A 25574-nucleotide genomic window follows, 5' to 3' on the forward strand; every position below is an offset into this window, starting at 1 on the left:
ACTGGAAATAATACACCCTTCTTATCGGAACGCTAACCATCGTCAAATTCTGTTTCATACTGTAACACCGTGACAGCAATCTTTAAATGTGCATTAGCCCACTCAAAAATATCTATTCCTTTTAGTGTCACGGGATATGGGCCATTTAAACAATGAAAATTTACTTTGGGGTCCTTTGAACCCTCTCTACCAGTGACTGCCATTTTATCCAACTTCTTCTTAGTGGTATTAGCGCTCAGAAGTATGTATGTCGGAATTAAAAATGCATACTTGAAACACTGCAGCCTCGTATCGAAATAGATTCATTGTATCCCCTGACACCCCTCTAAATCTTAATGGTATTTTAATTCTATAGCCCTCTCCTCCCTCACACATCTTAAAATTACTTCCTTTATAATCCAATCAATATTAAAAGTCAAAAATTCTATAAATAAAAAAGGATATCAACTACCCCCCCTTGGGTCAATTTTAACCCATACTGTTAATAAGATTGGTCCACTGTAGAAAAACCTACCCATAATTCTACAAATGCGGGTGTATTGCCTACATATCTGTGTGCAAGTATGTCGAAAATAACTCACCCGCACTTTCATTAAAAAAAATTTTTTTAGTATTATCGATAAACTGACCCCCACCCCCCACTCCCTCAGGTTTGGTTCAAGAATGGCTCGAATCTTATCAGTATATGAATGTGTAATGGCCAGGGGATCTGTTATTATATCCCCTGACACTAAAGAGTTGAAGGGGTCACCGAATTTGGCACTGTAGACCACTGTGTGATGCAAGGCAGAGTTGGACAGAAAAAAATCCGGAAGAGGGGATACTGTTGCTGTTGTATTACTACTACTATCTATAGCATTAAGTGGAATGGTGGTGGGTGAGAGGGAATTGTCAATAACACCACTCCCACTCTCGTCAATCATATTGGGGGGATGTGATTTGACGTAGTCCTTTCGTATATATTCAGATTTGTGTGTAGACAATTGGGTGATCCAGTTTGTGCTCTCCTGTGATGGACTTTCGTAGTGACTGCCTGGTGCAGGTGCTCCCTTGACATCTATTCAATGCATAAGCATAAGATACTCTGTCCTCTCCGGATCCTCAAGCATGTCAATATCACAGCTTAAGTCATCTAGGCTAGTCATTTCCCCAAAAACATCATTAAAGAACCCCCTATGCCACTCCATATTCTCTAGAACTAGTGTAGCTTCATCACTGAACTCCGCTGGTGGTGACAAAATTGGTCCTGTAAATGCACTTGGTTCATCACTCAATGGTGTCGGTGGTGGTGCTATATCATTAATCTATAGAAAAAAGAAGTTTTATTTTTTATGTAAATAACCATTATTTTTATAAAGTTAATAAACTGTGTAAATTTCTCATTGTCATTGTCCCACCACCTGAACAATTGAAAGAAGAAGAAGAAAAAAAGGTACATTGCCATATGTCTTTCATTATGACAACTGAACATGTTAAAAAAAAAATATATATATTGTTTTAGTCAGGAAAATGTAGTCTTATTCTTAGAAGGGTAAGTTAGAACAAGAGAATGATAAAAAAAACTAATGGTTTTATTCCAAAAATTTTCAGAATAAAAATGCAAAATATGGGTCCAATTCTAGTGCTTGACCCTCCTCAATATAACTCTCAATGAAATTTGACCATTGTTCATCTGACGTAGTATGCTGTATGAACACTTGCTCCTCAGCTTCGGTTAATGGACACGAATCCCATACTTTAGCGGTTGGTGGTGTAACTCTCTCAACAATCCGAATTTTCCTATGTCTTTTGCCAACGGATTTGTTTGAAGTTGTGGACATAGTGACCTAGACTAAATAATTGTTATAAGAGAGAGAAGAACTTTTTTTTTCTCCATCCATATCAACAATTAAAGTGCAATTAAAATGCTGGATGGTCCTTTTTAGAGCCCCCCTCTGTGAGGACCCTTGGGAGCCGGGGGCTTCCTTCGAGGTAGGAGGATCGATGCCCTTTCGAGTTGGGATATCTGGACTTCAAAACACTGTTCAAATAGAACAGCCTCAAATTCATTCTCGAAAACACCTTTTAAAATATCCCTAAGTGTTTCAATGAAATGAGTTCGCCCCAAATAATGTTTCTTGACAACACTGTGAAGACATAATTGGAGATTATTAAAAACCTTCTTCCTATGTGTTAATATATCTTATCGGAAATACACATCCTGTCACAAGAATCCCCCTTAAAACTCAAATTATAGCTATCGAGCGGATTAAAATTCAAATGCAACGATGGTAGATTTTGATAAGGAGCGGATGTGTGCAAAATCTTACTGCAAAACATACCCCAGCTTAAGAATGGTTGTCATCTGTGAAATAGCAAATTATATGTTTTCATACAGTTAGTTTGTTTAAAGGAATATTGGATTATTGCATTAAAAAAACGTCTAGGTTAGAAGAGAAGTTACAAGGTATGGTTTTTTAGAAATGTATGATAAGCTATTTCAGGGTTATAAGCATTCCATTATAGACTGCTAATTTGGTTAATGAAAGAAAATGAAATAGAATTATTATAGAATAGTTTAGAAAAAAATTTAAGTTTTACTCATCAAAAGCTATGCGCCTGAGAAAATTTACCTTATTTTTGAAAATAGGGAAAGAAAAAATTGTGTATATACTTAAAAATTCTGACTGGGCATCTACATCTAAACTCCTTGGAAAAAAATGAAGGGGGTCAACCTAAAGATCTTGAGTGGGCTGAGCTGAGACAGTATGAGAAGCAGTCCATTATCTTTTCAACTTCCTTCCAGCTTGCGTGGAGTTAACACTAGCGTCATAGGGCTCTGGCACTATAAGTTGGGTGGTCGTTGGCTGGTCCAGATCGTGTGTAATTCTACCAGCATATTTGATAATTGATGGTCTTGCTGCTTGCATTAATGCAGCTTCGCTCCATCTCGGTTTATTTTCCAGAGGGGGGTTATTGAACGTATCCTCTTCCTTTAAAAAAAGGAAAAATTTATCATAAAAAAAACAACTCCCCTTCTTCCATTTTTTTTGATAAATTGTTAATATTTAAAGTTTTGAACTACTCATCCTCTTGTTTATTTCTCATTAGGGTGCTCATATTATTAATTGCATACTGCTAAATAAAAATAAACAGAAATTATAATGTATGTGAGGGGGTTCTCTCCCAAGTCAATACATCGCTCTTTACGCTACAATTTTTTTTTTTAGTTCTTTCAAAAGATCTATCTATTCTAATTATAAATAGTCTTTGTGATTCAGGAGGGTTATGAATCAAAAATTTTTTTTTTTATAATTTTAACTTATAGTTGTTGTTTTTTACTAAGGGGACAACCCTCCCCCTCATATACTTAATAACATATAGTTAATAGAAAAAAACAATAAAAAAAACAAGCAATACGGCACAATAGTAATCCAAACTTTTAAAAACGGAATTTTGATATTACTAAATGTATCAAAAGAATTTATTTATAATGCTGATTCTAAATATATATAAATTTTATTACGTTTAGTATTACTCATCAAAGGCTACGAGCCTGAGAAATTTTTACCCGATTTTTTTTTTTTTTTTTTAAAGTGGGGGGAAACACCCCCTACAATTTAATGAATTTTAATGAAAATCACACCGTCAGGTTCAGCGTATAAGAAAACTCTATTACATAGGTTTCAAGCTCATATCTGCAAAAATCTGCAACTTTTTTATTTTTTGCCAGAAGAAAAATACACGAATATAGAAGTTAGTTACGTAAGTTAATTTGTAAAGAGATCAATTTATCAAAAGAAAAGTAAAATTTTTATGCAAATAAAAGCTTCATTAAATAAAAAACGATCAGAAATTAGATGAAAAAAAAACAAGTTTTTTAAAACTGAAAGTAAGGAGTGACATTAAAACATAAAACGAACAGAAATTATTCCCTATATGAAAGGGGGTGCCCCACTCCTCATCGCCTCGCTCTTTACGCTAAAGTTTGACCTTGTCTCACAACTTTTTTTTTTAAACAATAAAAAACTTTAGCGTAAAGAGCGAATCCTTATGATTTCAAATATATCAGTTTCATCAAGTTTAGCTATACCGGTCAAAAGTTACGCGCCTGAGAAAAATTTGCCTTGTTTTCGAAAAAAGGGGGAAAACAACCTCTAAAACTCATAGAACTCTAATGAAAATCACACCATCAGAGAACCCTACTATAGAAGCTAAAAGCTCCTATCTGGAGGCTCATTCGAACGGAAATTAAAAGTTCTAATGTCCTTTTTTAAGTAACCCCCCTCCAAAAAAATGAAGGGTAACTAGGCCTCCTACCACACTAATTTTTTCCAAGAGTCATCTACCATGACATCGGAACTAGACAAATCCTGTTTATAGTAAGAGCCTGTGAAATTTAACCCCCCCAAAACTCTCACACTCTTTGTAACACGCAAGCTTTTCATTCAAAGCAGAAAAATACATCATGTTAGGAAAAAGCTTGTTTCCGAATGATAAAAAACTGTTTTTCAAAACAATTAAAACTTGTAAACATACCTATGGAGGAGAGAGATTTTATTTAAATAAGAGAAAAAAATGTGCTTTGCCGTTTCTATCGAATATAGTCATCATATTCTAAATATTTTGTACTATTGGAGGGGAGGGGGGCTATGTCCCTCTGAAATTTGAATTTACTAGTAAAACGTTTTTCTTTATTTATTTTTTTGGGGGCAATAAAAGAATGAAAAGTGTACTCACATTTAAAATTGGCAAATCCATTGTTTTCAAAAGTCCAAAATGTATGGTGTACTATAAAAATTGTCTTAAAGTATAATGAAAATTGGGATGCAGTTTATGGTCATTATATCAGGTTTTTCTAATCGAGTACATTATAGCTCGGTAAGTTTTTTAAGAAACTAACTAATCAAGTTATCATATTGACTAACCACCAAGCTTTCTCTAATCGACTGACACAAAAAAAATTAATGTCATTATAGAAAATCCATCTGCCAACCGATGTAGAGTTCATTGTAATAGGTAAATGGTCCTGGTAACCCAATTACTTGAAAATACACACACATATCCATGCCTCAGGCGTAGGTTTCCTTGTCCCTTTTCAATGCATTGGGGCTTTACTACTCAGATTGACGCTACTTTCTGGGCTTTGCATTTATTGTGCCATATTCTACACGCTTACTGTACTAGTAAGCGTATTTTACACTCTGGTATTTTACAATTTGGTATTGAGTATTTTACACTCTGGACAACACTTTTACATTACGGCATACCGGCAAAAATCATTAAATCATCGCTTTCTAGAATGCTGAATGCTGTGTACATGTTTACAAAGTACAGAATGCTGTGTACAAACTGGAGAAGGGAATACTAGATATATTAAAATAATGACAGGAGTAAAGCAGGGATGTGTCCTCTCCCCCCTACTGTTCATCCTTGTTGTTGACTACATCTTAAGTAATTGCAAGGGATATGGGATTGATATTGGAGAGCCAGCCAGACTTGGAGATCTTGATTTTGCTGACAAAATAAGCCTTCTTGAAACTTGCAAACTGAGACTGCAGACCTTTATAAATAGTGTTAAAGATGCAGCAGAACAATTTGGACTAAAAATCAACACAAATAAAACAAAAAGCATGGCAACCAGTGGATCTCCTCTTTTTATTAAGTGTGGAGCTGACCGAAAACAGCAGGTGGTTGAGTTCAGATACCTGGGCATTACAGTCGAAAACACTGGCTCAAACGCAAGAGAAGTCCAACTTAGGTTAGGACAAGCACACGGGGCATTTAAACATGTCAAACGAGTTTGGAAATCTCAAAAATACTCCTTGAGGCTAAAGATACGACTGTTCCAAAGCAATGTTCTGTCAGTACTGCTTTACGGATCTGAGACCTGGCACCTCAATCAATAACAAGAGAAAAAAAATACAATCATTTGAAAACACTTGCCTCAGAAGAATCCTAAATGTAAACTGGACCCAGAGGATAAGAAATGACACCATCATACAACAGGTCCAGCCACCTCTAATAACAGGCATTATCCGTCAACTTAGGTGGCGTTATCTTCGGCAAGTCATAAGTATTGGACAATTGGACAGTAATCACTTGCCAAACTCCAACATGTTTTGGAAGCGAGAAGGATCAAGAAGACGAAGCCGTCCCAGAAGCACCCAGAGACGTTCATACAGAAGAAAATTGTGAAATGTTCATGCGTCCCTTCAACCCGAATGGGAAGACTTGTTATCTGCAAGACACCTCCGAGATGACTGGTGACTTTTCGTGGATGCCCTAGATGCCTCTGGAGGCACTAAGGTCTAAGGTTACTACACTAGCCACAAGAGACGCCCGATTCGGGCGTTTATTTTAGCATTATAACATAGGAAGTTCAATCTTATCTATGCACGTATCAATCTTATCCATGCACGTGCTATAAATTGATGACAGTGAACCTTTGGCCCCTAACCTGTCTGGAACACGTGGTAACATTCAAAATTTGAATTTTAACTTAATTGTTTCAATGGCAGATTGACAGCACGAATATGGTTTAGGAAGGAACAATCTTCGTACTGAATTCAGGAAGGACTGAGATCTCGTAGATTCTCTCATGCGTCAGTAAGCTGTACATAAATGTGGTTCTGTCCCCTTTTCTAGGGCTATAATGAAAGGAAGGTTGCGGTGGTTAGGTCACGTTCTGCGGATTAAGAATGACAGATGCCCAAATATCGTCCTTTTCATCCGACCTTCTAGGGTTAAACGAAAAGGTCGTCCCCAATTGGGGAAGGAGTAGGTCAGAAGGATTTAAGGGAAGCTGGAACTTCGTGGGAGGGTGTACAGAAGGGGTTTTCAATAGATTAGGATGAAGGAGGAGCGTCCGTAGCTTTGTTGGCCTCAGGCAGCTTGGTGCTGCAGTGAGTTAATAGCAGTAGTAGTAGTAGTCTAATGCGTCAATCAAAGCTGTAGTAAAAATATGCATTGACAAAACACTGCAGTTTTTTCTTCACCAACAATATCAAATGTGAGACATCATTTACTTGATGATATTTCAAAAGCATTGAAGCAAGATAATTACCAGCTGTATGTATGGTTAGCTGTATTATGTACAGCTGCATATGTGTACAATAGGCAAGAATCCATCAGACGCCAAACTGCTTAGTAAGATTAAATACGAGCAATGAATTGGCTTCTTCCGATGTCTAATCTGAGAAGCCAACAGGTGTTGCCAATTCACAGGAATTGGGGAGGGAGAATACATTTGTCAATCTAGAAGGGGAATTGTCGTGTTTTTTTTTTCAATTTTTCAACGATAACACCTATCAAAATGTATTTTTTAAAATCTAGGTGGGAAAAGTTCAACCCCCCCCCCCCCAACTAACACCACTGCAGCCGTTTCACCTAGCAATTTCACTCTAAATCTTTGGCCTAAATAGATGTTGCAACTGATTTTGAGGCCTCCTTCGTCTGCTCTGAAAGATGTGACTAAGTGGTTATCCCTTGGCTTCAAACCCTTCTTTCAATAAATAAAGCGAAAAAACTTCTAAATAGATCTAATCAGAGTTTTAGCTTCGGTTTGTTGAGTGCATGTACTGCCTTAAAAAAACGTTCTATCTCGTACACTAGCCTATAAACTTATTTAGTTAATAAACTATTTAGAGCTTGGATAAGAGATCCAAATAAACGGCAGAAAATTAAAAAACGGTATCTACTTTCCTGGAAATCTTGGCCACAACTTTTTATTTCCCCCGTTTTGTTCAGGAGATAGAGAAAATCAAGTCTAATTAAACATGCATCAATATAAAGTGTGAGATTTGTCTTTTCGATTAAACGGAGTGAAATTTTCTTTTAGTGTTCAGGAAAGGGCAGTTCCTAAAAAGTGCTTGCTAGGAAAACGTTATGAATCAGCTCAAAGGGGATATAAGTCAATGCTGAGGCTCGCAAAATGATTTTTAAGATATCGAATGGCCTTACAAAAAAAAAAAACTTAGAGTTTGACGAAGATGTACAGAAAAATATTTCTGGGAAGGAAGCAAATTTATCACAAAATATTAATAGCCTATTTGTACCAAAATTCGGAAAAAAGGGATAATTCGGAAAAAGAACTGCGTTTATTTCCAAACCAAGAGCTAAGCATAGTTAGAAATTTAATTTTATGCATGTTTTTCGTTGCAAAACGTTATATTACGAATGATAAACTATATCTAATAGGTTTGAGATAAAATTTTATTTTTACAAAAAATGGAGTAATTTATCTAAACTGATCAAATCGCCCTTTCCTGAATTGTGCAAATGTTCTAATAGTTTCAGTTTGTCAAACAGTTCGTGGTAACGAAATGTAAGTAAGGAGCGACCCGGCTCAATAGTAACCGAAACTTTAAAAAACGGAGTTTTGATACCAATAGATATATATAAAGAATCAGATTTTTATGCTGATTTCAAATATACAAGTTTAATCAAGTTTAATCTTATCCATCAGAAGTTATGCGTCCGAGAAACTTTGCCTTATTTTCGAAAATAGGAGGAAACAACCCCTAAAAGTCATAGAACTTTAATGAAAATCACACAGAGAACGCCACTATAGACGTTTCAAGCTCCTATCTGCAAAAATGTGGAATTTTGTATTTTTTTGCCAGAAGAAAGATCACGGTTGCGTGTTATTTTTTTTTTTTTTCAGGAGTGATCGTATCGACCTAGCAGTCCTATAATATTGCGAGAGGGCTCATTCGAACGGAAATTAAAAATTGTAGTTCTCTTCTTAAGTGACGAAAATAATTGGAGGGCAACTAGACCCCCTTCCATGCTCATTTTTCTCCCGATGTCACCCAATCAAAATTTTGAGATAGCCATTTTGTTCAGCATAGTCGAAACATCTAGTAAATATGTCTTTGTGGATAAATTAATGCCGCACAGGTCCCGGGGGAAGGGCCGCAAGTTATGAACTTTGTCCATTGTTTACATATAGTATTGGTTAATAGGAAGTATACAGACGATTACAGGAGGGATTTTTCCTGGTGAGAGGGTGGTCGGAGGAGGGGGTTACGGCAGAGGATCTTTCCATGGAGGATGTTTCCTTGGGGGAAGGGACATTTCTATGAAGGGGGCGCCGAATTTCCCAGCATTATTCAAAAAGGATCAGAAATAAAAAAAAAATTTTTTTCAACTGAAAGTAATGAGCAACATTAAAACTTAAAACGAACAGAAATTATTACATATATGTCAATACAATACCTCGTTCTTTGCGCTAAAGAACGAGTGTCATATATGTCATATATATAGTGACATATATGTCATATATATAGTGACATATATGTCACTAGTCAATGCCTCGCTCTTTACGCTAAAGTTTTCTTTAGTACTTTCAAAAGAGCTATCTATTCTAATTAACCGGCCTTTGTGATTCAAGGGTTTGTGAATCGAACAAATTCGAACTTTAGCGTAAAGAGTGATGTATTGACTAGGGGCGCGAACTCCTTAATATACGTAATAAAAACATACGAATATAGAAGTTCATTATGTAAGTTAATTCGTACGTTACGTCAGAACAAAATTTCGAGAAAGTCATTTAGCCAAAAAAAGTAAAATTGATATGCAAATTTCGTTTTAATTATACATGTACGATGAGCCAAAATCAAAGCTACATTAATTCAAAAACGTTCAGAAATTAAATTAAAAAAACATTTTTTTTTTTATTATTGAAAGTAAGGAGCAACATTAAAACTTAAAACGAACAGAAATTATTCCGTATATGAAAGGGGCGGTCCCCTCTTCAACGCCTCGCTCTTTATGCTATAGTTTGACTCTGTCTCACAACTTTATTTTTCAAAACAATAAAAAACTTTAGCGTAAAGAGCAAGGCTCTTTACGGCTCTTTTTTAACTTTCAGTAAAAAAAATTTTTTTTTTAAATTTAATAACTTTAAACTGAATACCGTTTTCAGTTTCCAGAATTAATTAGGATTTGTGTTGAAACTCAAAATGCTATTGATAGAATAACGATTTCGAAGTTTTGGTTGCTATTGGTAAGGGTCGCTGTTTGCCAACCGTTTATTAATATAAACAGTTTGAAATACGACTTAATGCTATTTGACATCGTACAACAGGGCTGCATCCAGGGAGAAGGGAGGCTACCGGGTTTAACCCCATCCCCAAAATTTCGTCACACTTACAAAAGTAACAAATTACATGTACACAAATTTTCGTTGCGTTTTATTAATTTTTATTTACCCCTTCCTCCCAAACAAAAACTTGGAAATTGCTCGGTTACAAATAAACTTACAATGTCTAGGAGGAATTCTTGCCTTCAAAATTGCTCAGAAAACCCACAGAAAAGAAAATGTGCCTAGAAATGGCTTTTCATGTTTTAACCCTCCTTACTACATTAAAACTTCTAAACCCCTCCCCCTCTCAGGATTCACACGTAACTATTCGTAATCCTTGTAACTATTCGTAATAACGGAACTATTCCTTGTATAAATGAGTGGCTATATTTTAAAAATCTTTAGGAGGGATCTGAAATTTCTTTAAGTATCATTTTGCGCTCAGGAAGTTCACTGACTTAACACATATTTCGGAAAACTAGTGTAAAGGTTGAACAGCGAAAAGGTCCCTCTCCCCTCTCTTTCTCGGGGCTTAGAGCTGTACCTAACTATCCTGTCATTAATGAAATGACCAATTTTTACTAACTTTTAAGGGGACGGGAGCCTGGAAAATTACATTCAGGCTAATTCTAGAAGTATTATTGGGTACTCGTCTATTTTGAAATTCGTCTATTCAAAAAGTCCATTGACTTTACAAACCTCAGCCTTATTAAACACGGTTTAAAGGTTGCATAGCAAAAGGTTGATCACTTTACAGAATAAAACCTTGAGACAACACTGTTCTTTTTCAGTTGTTTTATATGAGATTCATCGAGAAATTCTATGAAGCTGTAACTTAGCCTGCTTAAAGTTACTTCACCACCTGAAGTAAATACTGGACTTCCTTATAAGGATTAGCAGATTGATACAGGAGGTAAGGCATATCTTTGATTTTTTTGTTGTTGTTTTTTTTTTATCAAAAATTGACTATAATATTGAAAAGGTAGAAAATTATTTTCTCATGCATATTTTAAATTCTTCTTATTTTCTTTCTTTTAACCAGTGGTATTTGGTCCTCCTTTTTGCGCTTCCTCTTCTTTTTCGTTTTCTCAATAATAAGTGGTGATACATTACGTAATGGATAGAATCAAACCGGTTATTGTTTCCTTTTCGTACTCCTGAAAGAAAAAAAAATCAATCCTGTTTCTTTCTTCTTTTTTTTTATCTAAGACTCTTTGCTTATTTGTAATCTAATTTGTCCCTATTTCTCTACTGTTCCTTCACTTTACTACCTATCTATCTTACCTCTTACTCGATGTTCTATAGCTTTCCACTTTTAAAATTCCTCACATACATAATTTTTTCTCTCCTAGTACATTTTATTTACCTTTTTCCTAAAAACTTTTTTTTTCATTCATATGATTCTCCATCCATTGTTTTCTCCATCGATTCTCCAAGGCATATCTTTGATTTGTCAGACCATATCGTAAATGACTAAGTGGAGAGGCCGTTGAGAGGAAGATATATGGGTGTGTCTTACTTTTATCTTTCAGATATTTTAGTGTAATTTACTAAGGTCACTGTGAGAAGATGTAAGGGGTATGGCGAACCCCCGGTCTTTCAGACTTTATATTGTAATTAATTAAGTGGAATAATCATCGTGAGAAAAATGTACATGGTAAGGCATATCTTTGATATTTCAGACTTTATATGGTAATCAACTAGGCGGTTTACATTGTGGGAAAGATGTAAGTGGCAAGGCATTTCTTTAGTGTTTCACACTGTCAGTTTCCCAAAGCGGGGTACGTGTACCCCTAGGGGCACGATAAGATTTTGAAGGTTACATGTTACACCGAAGTTCGATGGAGATATGCACTTGCACAGTGCAAGCAGCAGTCAGTTGGACATCGAACCGCATCTGAGATGGTACCGCATCTTGTAGACCTTTAAAACCAAATTAGGACTACTGTCAACTCAGCAAAAACAATGTCTACCTTCTCATTGATCTAGATAAGTGCTAATTATAATATAACATTTATTTATATTTCATTACTAATAATTTTATATCCCTTAAATATAGTTTTGTGAATGCACCAACGAAAGAAAAAGAAATAAAAAAGAAGAAAAAAAAGAAATTCTTATTTAAATACATCCATTTTTTTACAAGGTGTACTCAGTGCTACGAAAATTTAAGAAAGGGGTACATTATCAGAAAAAATCTGATACGCCAAGTTTGAGAAACACTCGACTAAGTGATAAGGTGGTAAGAAGGAAGTAGGTGGTAAGGCAAGTCATCGGTTATTCTGGTTTTATATTATAAACTACAAACATAACCTGTTGAAATCAAATAACTTTATTTTGCTAGAAGTAAAATGTTGGTAGAATTACATTAGAATAGGCAAAATAACTTACTTGCTGGGGCTAAGGAATATGGGAATCGGTAAGAGCCGAATCTGCGGAAATCTGACGTGGTAAGATAGGGAAAAAAACGCAACTCCAATTTTACTGCAATGTCTGGTTACTTCTTCATTAATAAGTAGGAAATATCAAAGAGAACTGGAAAGTGTAAATTGTTAACCTGCTTTCTCAGAGCTCAAAAGCTGAAATTCCTATGTAGCCTAAATATTAATTAACCCTAACTGTAATTAACCCAAGATAATTTAATAATCTTTTGCCAAGACCCCTTTTTTGAAGGAAATATTCTAATAATAAAAGAACAGTAGCAATTTACTCCTCATTCAAAACTCTTTCGAGATATAATGGTTGCTATCGTGACAATTGCATCCCAGCCCCTCCTCTAATCGTGTCAGATATAGCTCTAGGCTATAATAGCTATATATTTTTGATGATTTTGTTGGTTGGTGTAATTTTCTGTACTGATTTCTTATTACTGGCTGGTTGATAATGCTAATTTGAATAAAAACTGACTGAATCAGAAGAGTTTTGTATATAGCCTTGGCATGCACGCACAAAGGAACTTTTTAGGAGGAGAAAATAAAAAAAATTACTTGATGATTTAAATAAGAAATGCCAAGCAAATCTGAAAATCTTTAAATTTCGAGAGGTTGGGTCCCGAGGCCAGACCTCTGCGTATGGCACTGAGTCTGGGGCCCTGTGAGGAGGGGGGGTGGAACACTGGAGTCACGTTAGTAATCATTATAATTGGAAAGGGCGTTGAACGAGGAACCATATGGTACAATGGTTTCAAATGGGGGCAGGGGCATGTGTTCCTTCATAGATCCCCCCTACATTTTGTGAAATACCTGTTTCAAATTTTCATTGGAAAATGTCTTTTGTACAATTTTTATTGGGAAAATTGAAAAACAACAAAATTCCCTTCCCTCTTAGATTTTGAAAAATCCATTTTGGCCCTCCCTCTTAATTTTCAAAATTGACGCTACCAGGATGGTATTAATCGTTTTTTCCCATTATTAAAGTTTTTTCTTCGGAAACGAAATCGTTGCGCAAAATTACCAAGTATTTAAACTCAAAATCCAGTCAACACAAAGCAGGCCTAGTTCACCTTGGGAAGGGGTTAAGTAGGTAAGGTTAGCTCTTGGCAGGTTAAGGAGACTAGCTGACTTTAAGCTGGTACTAGTGACAGAATTTGTGGATTTACCTCCACTATATTTTAAAGCGCTTGAAAGGACAATTCTCAAAATTTTGGGGTAATTATTTATTTAAAGGACCTTCGTTATCATGCACCTTCATTCCCATTTTGAAGAAAAGGCTAGCTTAAAAGCTAACGCCCCTGTTTCACAGTTATACTTAACCAATGTCGTTAACATAGCTTCCAATATTTTAACCTTGGTTCGCAGATTTGTCTTCTTATTCTTCCAGACTGTTTTCAATTGTGAAAATAACATGCTGGGACTTGGCTATTCTACTTCTTACATCTTCACTGTATCCATCCTCTTTTCCAATGCTAGTAGTACTACCCAAGTAAGTAAAGCTATCCAATTGATCGATCTTCTAGTTACCCATCATCACTTCTTTATATGCTTTTATTCGTAGTCTGAGCGACTTAGTCTCCATTACATAATTTTCAAACATATTCTTGCACCTGAACCCTCAAAACATCCAAAAATTTATTCATTTTGCTAAGAAGTTTATCTAGGACGCTAACATTATCTGCATAATCTAAGTCATTGATAATTTTACCTTTCCATTAGATTCCATGCTCTCCCAAAGCCTTTACCGTGTTCCTTCATATCAAAAACCGTCGAATTACTTGAATAATTTAGGAAAATCCCAATAATCCTAAAAAATCAGGAAGGTGGACTCGTCGTTCTCTCTCCTGCTGCCTTGTAGACTTTGCAATCAGCAGAATTTCGAAATCCTGCCAGCTGTTCTGGTTATCAGGTATTGATTTGCTTCCAAAATCCAGCTGAACTGCTGTTTCTGGGACTAGGATGGGACGCATCTGCCAGGATCACAATACGGAAAGTGATCCTGGGCTTTGAAAAGCTGCAGTGCTTTTGGCTATTAGGGAAGGGAAGAAAGAGAAAACAGGTACTGCAGCAGGCATTTGCTGGAAAAACCATAATCTTTCGGACTAGTCCCTAGTTGAACCGTATGAAGGTGATTATGACGGAAAACAGTTTTTTGTTAGGGTCCATTCCAAATAGATGGGGTTGCTTGAATTCCCATTCATTGGTCAAAAGTTAGTGTAAACTTCCTGTTTCGAAGCGTCGAAGCTTTTGAGCTGGGAAGCAGAATTTATTTGGCATCCCTCCGAATGATGGTGCTACAGGACGCTCTTTTACATAAAAAACAGTTCCAATAGAAATTAGAAGACTATCATACCTCTACACTGGGAAACAAGATCTGTTCGGCACTGGTCCAAATAATACTTCTTTGAGATGCTTTTTTGCTTAAAAAATAGTATAAAATAAGAATTCTGCCAAGCAATTAAAACACTCTTTAACAACTTATATCCTTTGAAGCTAGATCATAATGGGCGTCAAATTTTGCTTCGGTAGCGATGTCACTTTCAGTCGATAAAAAAAATGTCTACATGAAGGAATATTCGGTTCGGTTTCTTTTTATCGGAGTTAAAGATTTCTCTTTACTGGCTGACGAACTTTGGGGGTTTCCTGTTAAACAACTTCCTGTTAATGCACTGGTAAAAAATTAAAATAAAATACATTTGGGAGACTTAAGTAGATATGCATCTAAAATACCTATTTAAAATAGATTTCTGCCTTTTTAGATAGGGAAATTTTCTTGGAATAATTCAGAACATTTCGTTTTCAACATTTGATTAGCTTTCGCGTAGCGGAAGCCAAGATTTGTGAATGGTATGCGCTTTATGTGGTAGAGGCTCTGAACCAGTTCTTCATTTAAATCACGGGAAAAAAAATTCCTCCTCAGTTTAGTCGCAGGTTGAGAGCGGGTTTCTTGTGAACATTCTAGTCTTTTTTTTTGTATTTTTTTTTTATAATTTCTTCTTCTTCTTTGTTCTCATCATTTTTATACTTTCAATTATGTGAATGAATGAATTAAATGATCTAAAGTGATTTTACCTTCTAGTCAGGCACGTACGCAGGAATTTGTTTCGGGGGGGGGCCAAATCCTTCTAACCCATTATTCTGTGAGAAAAATCAGAAAATTATGGGAAAATGAAAAAATCGTGAGATTTCGGGGGGGGGGGCGGAGCCCCCCCTGCGTACGTCCCTGCTTCTAGTAGCGGCTCTTCTTTATTGAATTGATTTTTTCTATGAATTGGTGAAATCAAAGGATTGGATAAATCAATTTTTCTTGCTTTTCATCCAACTTTTAATACAGAAGCAGACAATTTGAGGGGATGCCTAGTTTCAGAAATCAAGTACACCGGGTGGCATTTGCCAAGCAAGGTGGAAGTGCGCCAAGCATGGCAAAAACTGTGCCAAGGGCAGTGGAAGCTGTACCAAGCGTAATAAATAAGAGTTCCAAATAATGACAGCCCTTTTATTAGACAATGAAACAAAAATATTAGACATTAGACATGACCGACTTATAAAAATATTAGACAGTGAAACAGTCGGTCATTACCATCAGTAAAGTTACGGATGACCGACTGTGTCATCGAAATATTTAGAGCCTTTGTTTTATATTTTTTTTCACTGTCTAATAAAAGGACCTATCCCTATATTAAACTCTTATTTATTTCGTCATAGAAAAGGCAGTGTGGTCATGGAAAAAATACCAACGTCGTACCAAGCATGCTAGAACTGTACGGCACACGGGGCGTTCTGAGATGTACCTTAAATGCTGGGAAATGGGCAACCTCTATAAAACTGAAATGATAAGGTTTTTCTTTCTTTACTTTCTGTCAGCGCTAATTTCTCCCCAAGGATTATCTACTGCGTCACTGTGTCTACTATGTCACTATGTCACTGTACCTTTAGCCAGATTTATCGGGCAGAAAGAACACTGCAGTTCCAAGCTTTCATCTTTTCTAATTTTGAAAATTTATGCCCTACAGTTCGCTTAACATTAGTCAATCATTAAAACTACGCTTGAAAGTTGAGCATAGCTCAACTCATCAAGAGTACGGTTCAAACTTAAGGATATTTTGAGGTGATTTCACACCAAGTTCGGTTATTAACTAATCAAACAGTTCGTGGTAACGAACTGTAAGTAAGGAGCGACCTGGCTCCATAATAACCGAAACTCTAAAAACGGAATTTTGATACCAATAGATATATCAAAAGAACTGGCTTATTATACTGATTCAAAATATATGTTGCATTAGGTTCAGTCTAACTCATCAATGCCTACGAGTCTGAGAAAATGTGCTGTTTTAAGAAAAAAAGAAAACCCCCCCAAAAGTCCAAGAATCTTAATGAAAATTACACCATCAGATTCAGTGAATCAGAGAATCCTCCTTTAGAGGTTTCAATCTCCTATCTGCAAAAATGTAGATTTTTTTTGCCAGAAGAAAGATCATGGATGCGTGTTTATTTGTTTGCTCGTTTTTTCCCAGGGGTGATCGTACCGACCTAGTGGGTCCTAGAATATCGGGAGAAAGCTCGTTAAAACTGAAAGTAAAAGTTCTAGTGCCCTTTTTAAGCGACCAAAAAGATTTGAGGGCAGCTTGGCCACCTCCCATGCATCCTTATTTCTAAAAATCGTCTGATCAAAATTTTGAGATAACCATTTTGTTCAGCATCATGGCTGCAGCAGTAACTGCAACCTAGTAAAGAGCGAACCACAGCCCAAAGAAACCAATAGTTAGAAACGCGTTTAGAAAAAAAAACTGTGACAAAAAATTGCCATCTGAGACTAATGGTAACTATTATTGCGGTTAGCCTTAAAAGTAAAAGTTTATTACAAAAAGAAATTTATGGTAATTTCTAAAATAGGTTGAAACCCCTCGAAAATGGGGTTTTCTGGTGTTCTCACATCTTCTCAATGGCGTTCTCACATCTACGTGTTCTCTATAAATTCCACCATCTGCAATTGCCAAATGGCACTAAAAATGGCACTATTGGAGCCATGTCTCAAGTGGAAAAGCTGGGACTTTTGGGCATCCAGAACTTCTTAGAGAGATGTTTAATGGCTCGTTTGAAAGCTGTTGGTCATATCTACGTGCTTTTTATCAGTTCTACCACCAATAAGTGCCATATAGCACTAAAAACGGCACTTTTGGTGTCACTTCTTAAGTGGAAAGGTTGGAAGTATAAGACAGTACCATTGTAAAAGTTATGGTCTAAAACCCTTAACTGGACATTTACAAGAACCCCTTCCGTATACTTCCCCTCCCAGTTCCGTTAGTAAGTCTCATTAGTTCGTTAGGAGAATTCATTATGAACTCTTTAACACGGTCAGCCGACAGCAGTAGCTGCAACCTAGTAAAGAGCAAACCACAGCCCATAGTAAGCAAAAGTTAAAAAACGCGCTTAGAAAAAAAATACCTAGTGAAAAAAAATTGCCATCTGACACTGATTCAGGAATGGTAACTATTATTACAGTTCTTGTCAAAAGCAAAAGTTTATTGTGAAAAGAAATTTATGGTGATTTCGAATAAAAGTCTGAAACCCCTCAAAAATGGCGGCTGATCAAAATGAAATTAATTTCTCTTTTTTTTTTTTTTTTTTTTTTTTTTTTACCAAGGCTAGGGGGTGACCAGAACATCATAGAGAGATGTGCAATAGCTGATTCGAAGGAAAACTGAATTTTTTAGTGTCCTTTTTAAGTGACCAAAAATATTGGGGGGCAACTATCCCCTCCCCCTTCCTAAAAGCCCCCTCCCCCCAAAGTCATCCAATCAAAATTTGAGATAGTCATTTAGTTCAACATAGTTCAAAGGTCAAATTTATTTGATTTTGCTGATGATATGACCCTCCATAGCCCCTGGGGAAACGGCTGCACACTGTATGGGTATCGGACGTATATTGATATCACGCTTATCGGCATTGGTGTATTGGTATCACAGGTATCTAGACAGATTTTTAGTACCTCATATAAAAGATATTGCTCATGTTTACGTTCTTCCTATAAATTTCACCATCAGCAAGTTCCAAATGGCACTAAAAACGGCACTATTGGTGCCATGTCTCAAGTGGGAAACCTGGGGCTAGTGGGCTACCAGAACTTTTATAACGTTCAATGGCTAATTTGAAAGCTATCGCTCATATTTACTTGAGGTTTATCAATTCTACCATCCGTAAGTGTGATATAGCACTAAAAACAACATGCACTTTTGATGTCACTTCTTAAGTAGAAAAGCTTGGAAGCATAAAACGATATCATCATTGTAATAATTATGGTCCAAAACACTTAACTGGATGTTTGTAAGAACACCTCACGTATATTCCTCCACTAAGCCCCCTTAATAAGTTGTGCAATTAAGGTACAAGCACTAATATATCAAATCACATTATTAGAGGCGTGGTTCTGTTGGTAAAGCGTTCGACTTCGAAAGTCTTGTGTTCGATTCCTGCTTGGGTGGTTTTTTTTCACTCATGGTTTTTCCCTTCTACACGATCATGTTCAGATAATTTCATGGTTTTTGTAAATGTGATGGACTAATTCTGTAAAGCATGTCCCAGGAAGATATTTGGTCAAACATTTGCATTCAAAAGGGAATAGAGGTCATCCTGTTCATGGTTTGCAGCGATATTCTGAGTAGATCACTAAATCCATACCCCAACGAATGGCATAATTTTGTCAAAATATTGTGGGGGGGGGGCGTTCAAATTTGGAGCCAAATAAAAAAGGTAAAGTTGTACTAAATTCCCTCCAGTGTTGAACTTGCCACAAGTTTTTGCAAGTTGTATAAAAATTTAACAAAACTTTATAATATAATTTAATTTTTCCATTTTTAAAAAATTTGCTCTAATTACCCATGTTTTATTCTTCTATTTTTTTTTCAGTGTTACTTTAATTTTGTTCTTTTTTTGGTCCTTAACACGTTATCTTCTAGGATCTTTATTGTTATTGATGTTTGTGTTATGTTTTTATTCAAATAAAATTGAATTGAATTGAAAATTGAATTGAAAGAAAACTGACCAGTTTCAGTGGATGCTTGAACTATGCAGGCTTATCTTGGTTTTGATAACATTTTTCGAGAAACTAAATCTCAGCTGGGAGGGGGGAATCTGGGGTCTGGGAGGGAAGTTTTCCCCTCTGTCCCATAGAAAATTACCCCCCCCTGACCCCAACCTCTTGCCACTTAGGGGTTAGAGAAGTGTAGGCATGTGGTTCTGGAACTAGTCCAAGTTTTATATTAAAAGAAGTATTAGTTATTGTTATACTTTAGATTAGATTATTTGATTAGAATCTAAAAATCTAATGTAAAACTCAAAGTTGTATATTAAAAGAAGGATTACTTATTGTTATACTTACTTATTAAAATTATATACTTGACAATTCCAACATAGTATTCTCTCCGTACGTAAGATTGTACTCCCAAAGAGGAAGAAAGACAAACCTGAAAACCGTTCTGTAGTAGAATTCAGGTAATTCTTCCCAAAATTTTTGAAATGACAACAAACTTAGCTTATCATACCATATATTGTATGTACGCATTAAATGATCTTTTTTTAGAAGTTTCCATTCATTATTGAGTCATGAATGGATTTTTATTTAGGGACAGGTCAAATAAATTCCTAAGCTTAAAGGCACATTTCTATTGAGCTAGCAAAATTTTCAGCAAGTATGCCGATACATGAATATATATCCACTCAGTTAACCTTTATGTGTCGTAGCTACTCGCCTGGAGCTACTTTCTTTAGTGCTACTAAATTTACTTTTTTAAACAAAGAATCAAAGATCTATTTCTTCTTTTTTAATTTTTTTTTTTTTACAAAAAGAAACGACACTGTGTTTTGATTTTTTTTTTCTACTCTAAACTTATTTTGTCCTTCAATTCTTGTATGGCTTCTCGGTACTGCTCCTATATATATATATATATATATATATATATATATATATATATATATATATATATATATATATATATATATATATATATATATATATATATATATATATATATATATATAAGTTTTTCCGAGAGAAGTAAAGATCGAAGTTGAAACTTAAAATGAACAAAAATTATTAGATCACAGCCTATCTAACATATATCAATAAAACTAATGCAAACAAATCAACTGGCGATAAATCCCTATGTTTGTAACATTACAGAAAACTAGCGCTTTACTGAAAAGACAAAAGCCAAGTATAAAAAAATAAGAATATTGATTTAGGAGTCAAAAGTAAATACGTAGCCTCAAAACGGCAAACTAATCTATAACGCTTTTCATAACCTTACAGGAGCTGTGATATCAGTAACTTTCAGTATACAACTAAATTATCTCAAAAACTTAGGCAGGAAAATAATAAGTTTAAAGTCACACATCATATAAAATAATGGTGATTTATCAGGTAACATCTTGGTCTCACCTAATATTACTCGAAATGAAGAACATATAAAGCGTAATATGAACTCTGGAAATCCAGTTATTTCTCTCTATAAAACGGAGAATTTTAATTTGTGATATAAATTCTAAAGCGAGTCTGTAATGACACTTCGAACTTGACTACAAAATAATGATGAAATGTCCTTTTCAGATCCAAAGCGACAGTCAATCATTTAACTGAGCTCATTGTGCAGAAGTGATGCCAAATTAAATGAAATAATAAATAAATAAAGCAATAATCTAAAAATAATTCACTTTTATACTGTAAAAAGTGTCCTCAAAAGTTTTACTTTTACCGTACTAAAACTCGTATATTGTTTTCAGTAAAGCGCTAGTTTTCTGTAATTTTTAAAAATAAGGGAAATATCACCAGCTGATTTATTTCCATTAGTTTTATTGATATATGTTAGATAGGCTGTGAACTAATAATTCTTGTTCGTTTTAAGTTTCAACTTTGCTCTTTACTTCCCTCGGTAAAACTCTGTTTTATTTAATTAATAGTTTAAAGGCCCAAAACTATGCCTTTGGAGATAACATGATCCCCCCATAGCCCGATGAGAAATGTCTGTGTTTTTTGGAAGTAAGCACTCATTTTTCGGGTGAGGGGGGGGGGGGAGAATTCTCTTCTGTGTGACTTTTAGGGGGAAAATTTTCCATTGCAGGGAAGTTTCTAGGGGGTAAGTTTTTCAGGAGAAATTTAAACTGGGGGAATTTGCCAGAATCCTTATACGGAATTCTTCTTATGTCTTGCTTTCTCTTTACCGACTCAGTTTTACGCTTGGAGATGTTAAGGGTAGTTGTTCGGGATAAATTTTCACCAGGATTGAGTTGCCCTCTCTAGAGGATATATCCGTGGGGAGGAGGGAAATTTTTCCTTGGAGGCGGAGCTTGATTTCCTGGCATTATTTAAAAAACGATCAGAAATAAAATGAAAAAAACAAGTTTTTTCAACTGAAAGTTAGGAGCAACATTAAAACTTAAAACCAACAGAAATTATTGCGTATATGAAGGGGTTTCCCTATCCTCAATACCTCGCTCTTTACGCTAAAGCTTGAATTTTGTCCCAATTCTGTAGGAAAGACTCCTGAAACACAAGGTTTGTTAAATTGGAACAATAAGAAGCTTTTTTAAAAGTACTAAAAAAAACTAGCGTTTAGCGCGAGGTGTTGAGGAGGGGGTAACCCCGTAATATACCTAATAATTTCTGTTAATCATATGTTTTGCTGTTTCTTCTTACTTTCAGTTGAAAAAAAATTTGTTTTTTATTTAATTGTTTACAGATTGGGTAGTAGCGGTGCATTAGTTTGAAATTGTCAAAATATCTTTAAAGTTTAAGGAACTGGAATAACCGACAAAACACAGTGGAAACCTGCCAGACATGTTGGAATTGAAAAAAGATGAAACATTTCTTGTCCCTTGATTCAATCCATCTTAGGTCTATTCATCACTAAAAACTAAATTTCTCTGAAAATTTTCTTTTGGTTGTTTCAAAATTATGGGGTTGTACCACATTTTTGTCAGTGTTGCCAGGCACGTACGCAGGAATTTGTTTCGGGGGGGGGGCTCAATTTGTTTCGGGGGGGCCAAATCCTTCAAACCCATTATTCTGTGAGAAAAATCAGAAAATTATGGGAAAATGAAAAAAATCGTGAGATTTCGGGGGGGGGGGGACCGGGCCTGGAGGCCCCCCCTGCGTACGTCCCTGAGTGTTGCCCTGTAAAGCCGTGGAAATAAATAGGCACAAGCTAGGAAAAACTATATAGTGAAAAACAATTGCCATCTGTAATGATTCAGGAATGGTGGAAACGATGCTTGAACTATGCAGGCTTATCTTGGTTTTGATAACATTTTTGGAGAAACTAAAGCTCAGCAGGGAGGGGGGTGGGGGAGAACTGAGTTCTTGGAGGGGGAGTTGCGTCTTGGAGGGGAAGTTGCCCCCTCTGCCCCATAGCAAATTACGCCCCTGACCCCATCCCCCTGCCACTTAGTGGTTGCAGAAGTGTAGGCATGTGGTTCTGGAACCACTCAATGCTGAATGTTAAAAGAAGGATTACTTATTGTTATAGTTGCTTATTCAAATTATTTACTTGACAATTCCAGCATAATATTCTTTCCATACGTAAGGTTGTGCATCCGAGGAGGAAGAAAGACAAATGAAAATAAATCTCTAGGAGAATTCAGGTAATTCTTCCCAAAATTGTTGAAATGAAAACAAACTTAGTTTATAATATCATATATAGTACCTACAGAAGAAATGATCTTTTTTTGGAATTCCCATTCATTTTTTGAGCAATGAGTAGCTTTTTATTTAGGGACATGTCAAATAAATCCCTAAGCCTAAAGGCACATTTCTATTGAGCTAGCAAAGTTTTCCGCAAGTATGTCGATACACAAACCTGTCCGCTCAGTTAACGTTTGGGTCGTCGCAACTCGCCTGGAGCTACTTTCTTAAGGGCTGCTAAATTTAATTTTTCAAAATAAAGAATTAAATATCTATTTCTTCCTTTTTTTTTTTTTACAAAAAGAAACGACACTGCTTTGAATTTTTTTTTCCCACTCTAACCTTATTTTTCCCTTCAATTCTTGTACGGCTTTTTAGTTCAGCTCGTTAATAAGGGTTGAGGTGTCTTATCTCCCCTAGACTGGAGGTGATCAGAAATTATATAAAAAAATAAGTTTTCAACCGAAACTAAGAACCGATATTAAAACGAACAGAGATTATTCAGTATATAATATAATAATATATATTGAAAACCCGTCGTATACAATAAATGTACAATGACAGAGTATACAAAAATGCGAAAAGAGGAAACAAAACGATAATATACTACAGAAAAAAAATAATAATAACGAAAGCAACAACTTCTTAAATAGTATACAAAATAGTACGAAAACTGGAAACTGAAAGATAACATACTCAAAGATTACAACAGAAGAAACAACTTCTTCGAAAATAGCAACAAAGACAACAACTTTTGAAAGGAGAAAAAAAAAAAAAAGGAAACAGGAGGTAAAATTAAACAAGCAAACTTGCCCCCTCATGCTGTAAAATTGTTGGTTTTGGTTTTTGCCGGCTAATAAGTGTCTCAAGAGCTAGATTTGGTCCGCTAGGTTGTAGAGCAAATTCAGAAAACTATTTTTTGTCCAAGGTGGCAATTTTAGTAGGTACTTGGCAAAACGGAAAAATAAAGAGCGGATTTTAGACTTTTCACGGTTTGCCAATAAATTCCAGAAAGGGGTCACATATAATATATGTGGCAGAGCGGTAGCGTTGTAAATACTTGCCAGTAGTGGACGGTTAAAGCTCAGAGTGGATTCTACGATCGAAGCATAGGAGCTGGATATTCACCATTCAAGATGTGAGATCAGGAGGGAACAGGTGTGCTGTAATGAGGATCCTATTGGCAGTCCCAGATATACTATTTTATTAACTGGTTTTACTGAGCAATCACCTAGTGTGATATTAGTAGGAGGGTCATTCTTCCAATTATAAAGCAAGACTTTCGACTTTTAAGAGTTAAATCTCAGACCGACATTCTCGTAATTGGACTGCAGACATGAGAATATTTGTTAAAGACGGTTAAGCATCCGGCTGAGATTCAGCGTGTCATCAGCATAGCATACTAGGGAGATGTCAATGGAACTGAGAATGCATGATGAAGGACAGCTATCTTGAGGTTCAATAATGTAATTGTTTAAGAAATTGGGGGATAAAACTGCTCCCTGACGGGCACCTTTATGGACTGGTATCAAAGCTGACCGTGGGGCTGGCGGAAGGCCTTTATCGGGAGGGAGCTTGAGTCGCACGCGAAGGCGAGAATAAAGATCACTGAAAGCCCGGATGATATTTGAGTTCACTCCTCTTTTAGCTGAGTTTAGCAACATAAGCGCATGAATCAATGAATCAAACGCTCTCTGCAGGTCTAAGCCCCCGATCGCTAGACTTTCTCCTGATTCGTGTGCATCCAGGAGTGCATATGCAACGACATGGAGCGCTTCCGCACAACCAATGCTGCGTTGGAAACCGAATTGTCTTGGTGGACTGCAACACAGTTTTTCAAACTCATCTACGAATAAAAGTTCGAATAACTTGCAGAGAGAGGTACCAACCGTGATTGGACGGAAAGAGGAGCATTGCATGGTAACTTTTACTTTTTTAGGAATTGGGATAAGATCTCCAATTGAGAAAGTGGTTGGGACAATACCCTGAATGAGGGTAATCTGCATCAGGAGGGTTAAATGACTAATGAGAGCGGGCCCACCACTTTTTAGATGGAGTTCACTGCTACCATCAATTCCAAAAGATTGTTTTGGTTTTAAGTGAGAGGTGGCCTTGCATACAGCTCCCTCCGTTACAAGATAATCACTCCGAGGACAACTATCTAATAAGTCGTCCAACTCAGCTTCGTATCTTTCGTTGAGGGCTGGGTCAGGAGGCGAAAATTCTGACCCATAATATGCGTACCATTCAGAATCAGGTATAGCAGATGCGGATAAAGACTCATCGCTTTTAGAGGACAGAAAACGCCAAAGGAGAGAAGGATTAATTTTGGCCCGTTTGGATTCGATATCAATCATCTTTTTTCTGTGAGCTTTTAGCTCCTTGGCGAATTTTCTTTTTG

General features: G+C 36.1%; 1 protein-coding gene across 1 annotated transcript in view; it reads left to right on the top strand.

Annotated features, from left to right (window-relative positions):
- LOC148952726 (uncharacterized) overlaps nucleotides 1–25574 on the top strand; it is a 79926-nt gene that overhangs the window by 16900 nt on the left and 37452 nt on the right. The window contains exon 2 of the mRNA XM_089088061.1: nucleotides 10858–10979. The gene's annotated coding sequence lies outside the window, so the exon portion shown is untranslated. The remainder of the gene's footprint in view (nucleotides 1–10857; nucleotides 10980–25574) is intronic.

This window comes from Artemia sp. Qi Xiang Cuo, chromosome 4 (genome assembly GCF_049724085.1).
Source record: "Artemia sp. Qi Xiang Cuo chromosome 4, ASM4972408v1, whole genome shotgun sequence".
NCBI lineage: Eukaryota > Metazoa > Arthropoda > Branchiopoda > Anostraca > Artemiidae > Artemia > Artemia sp. Qi Xiang Cuo.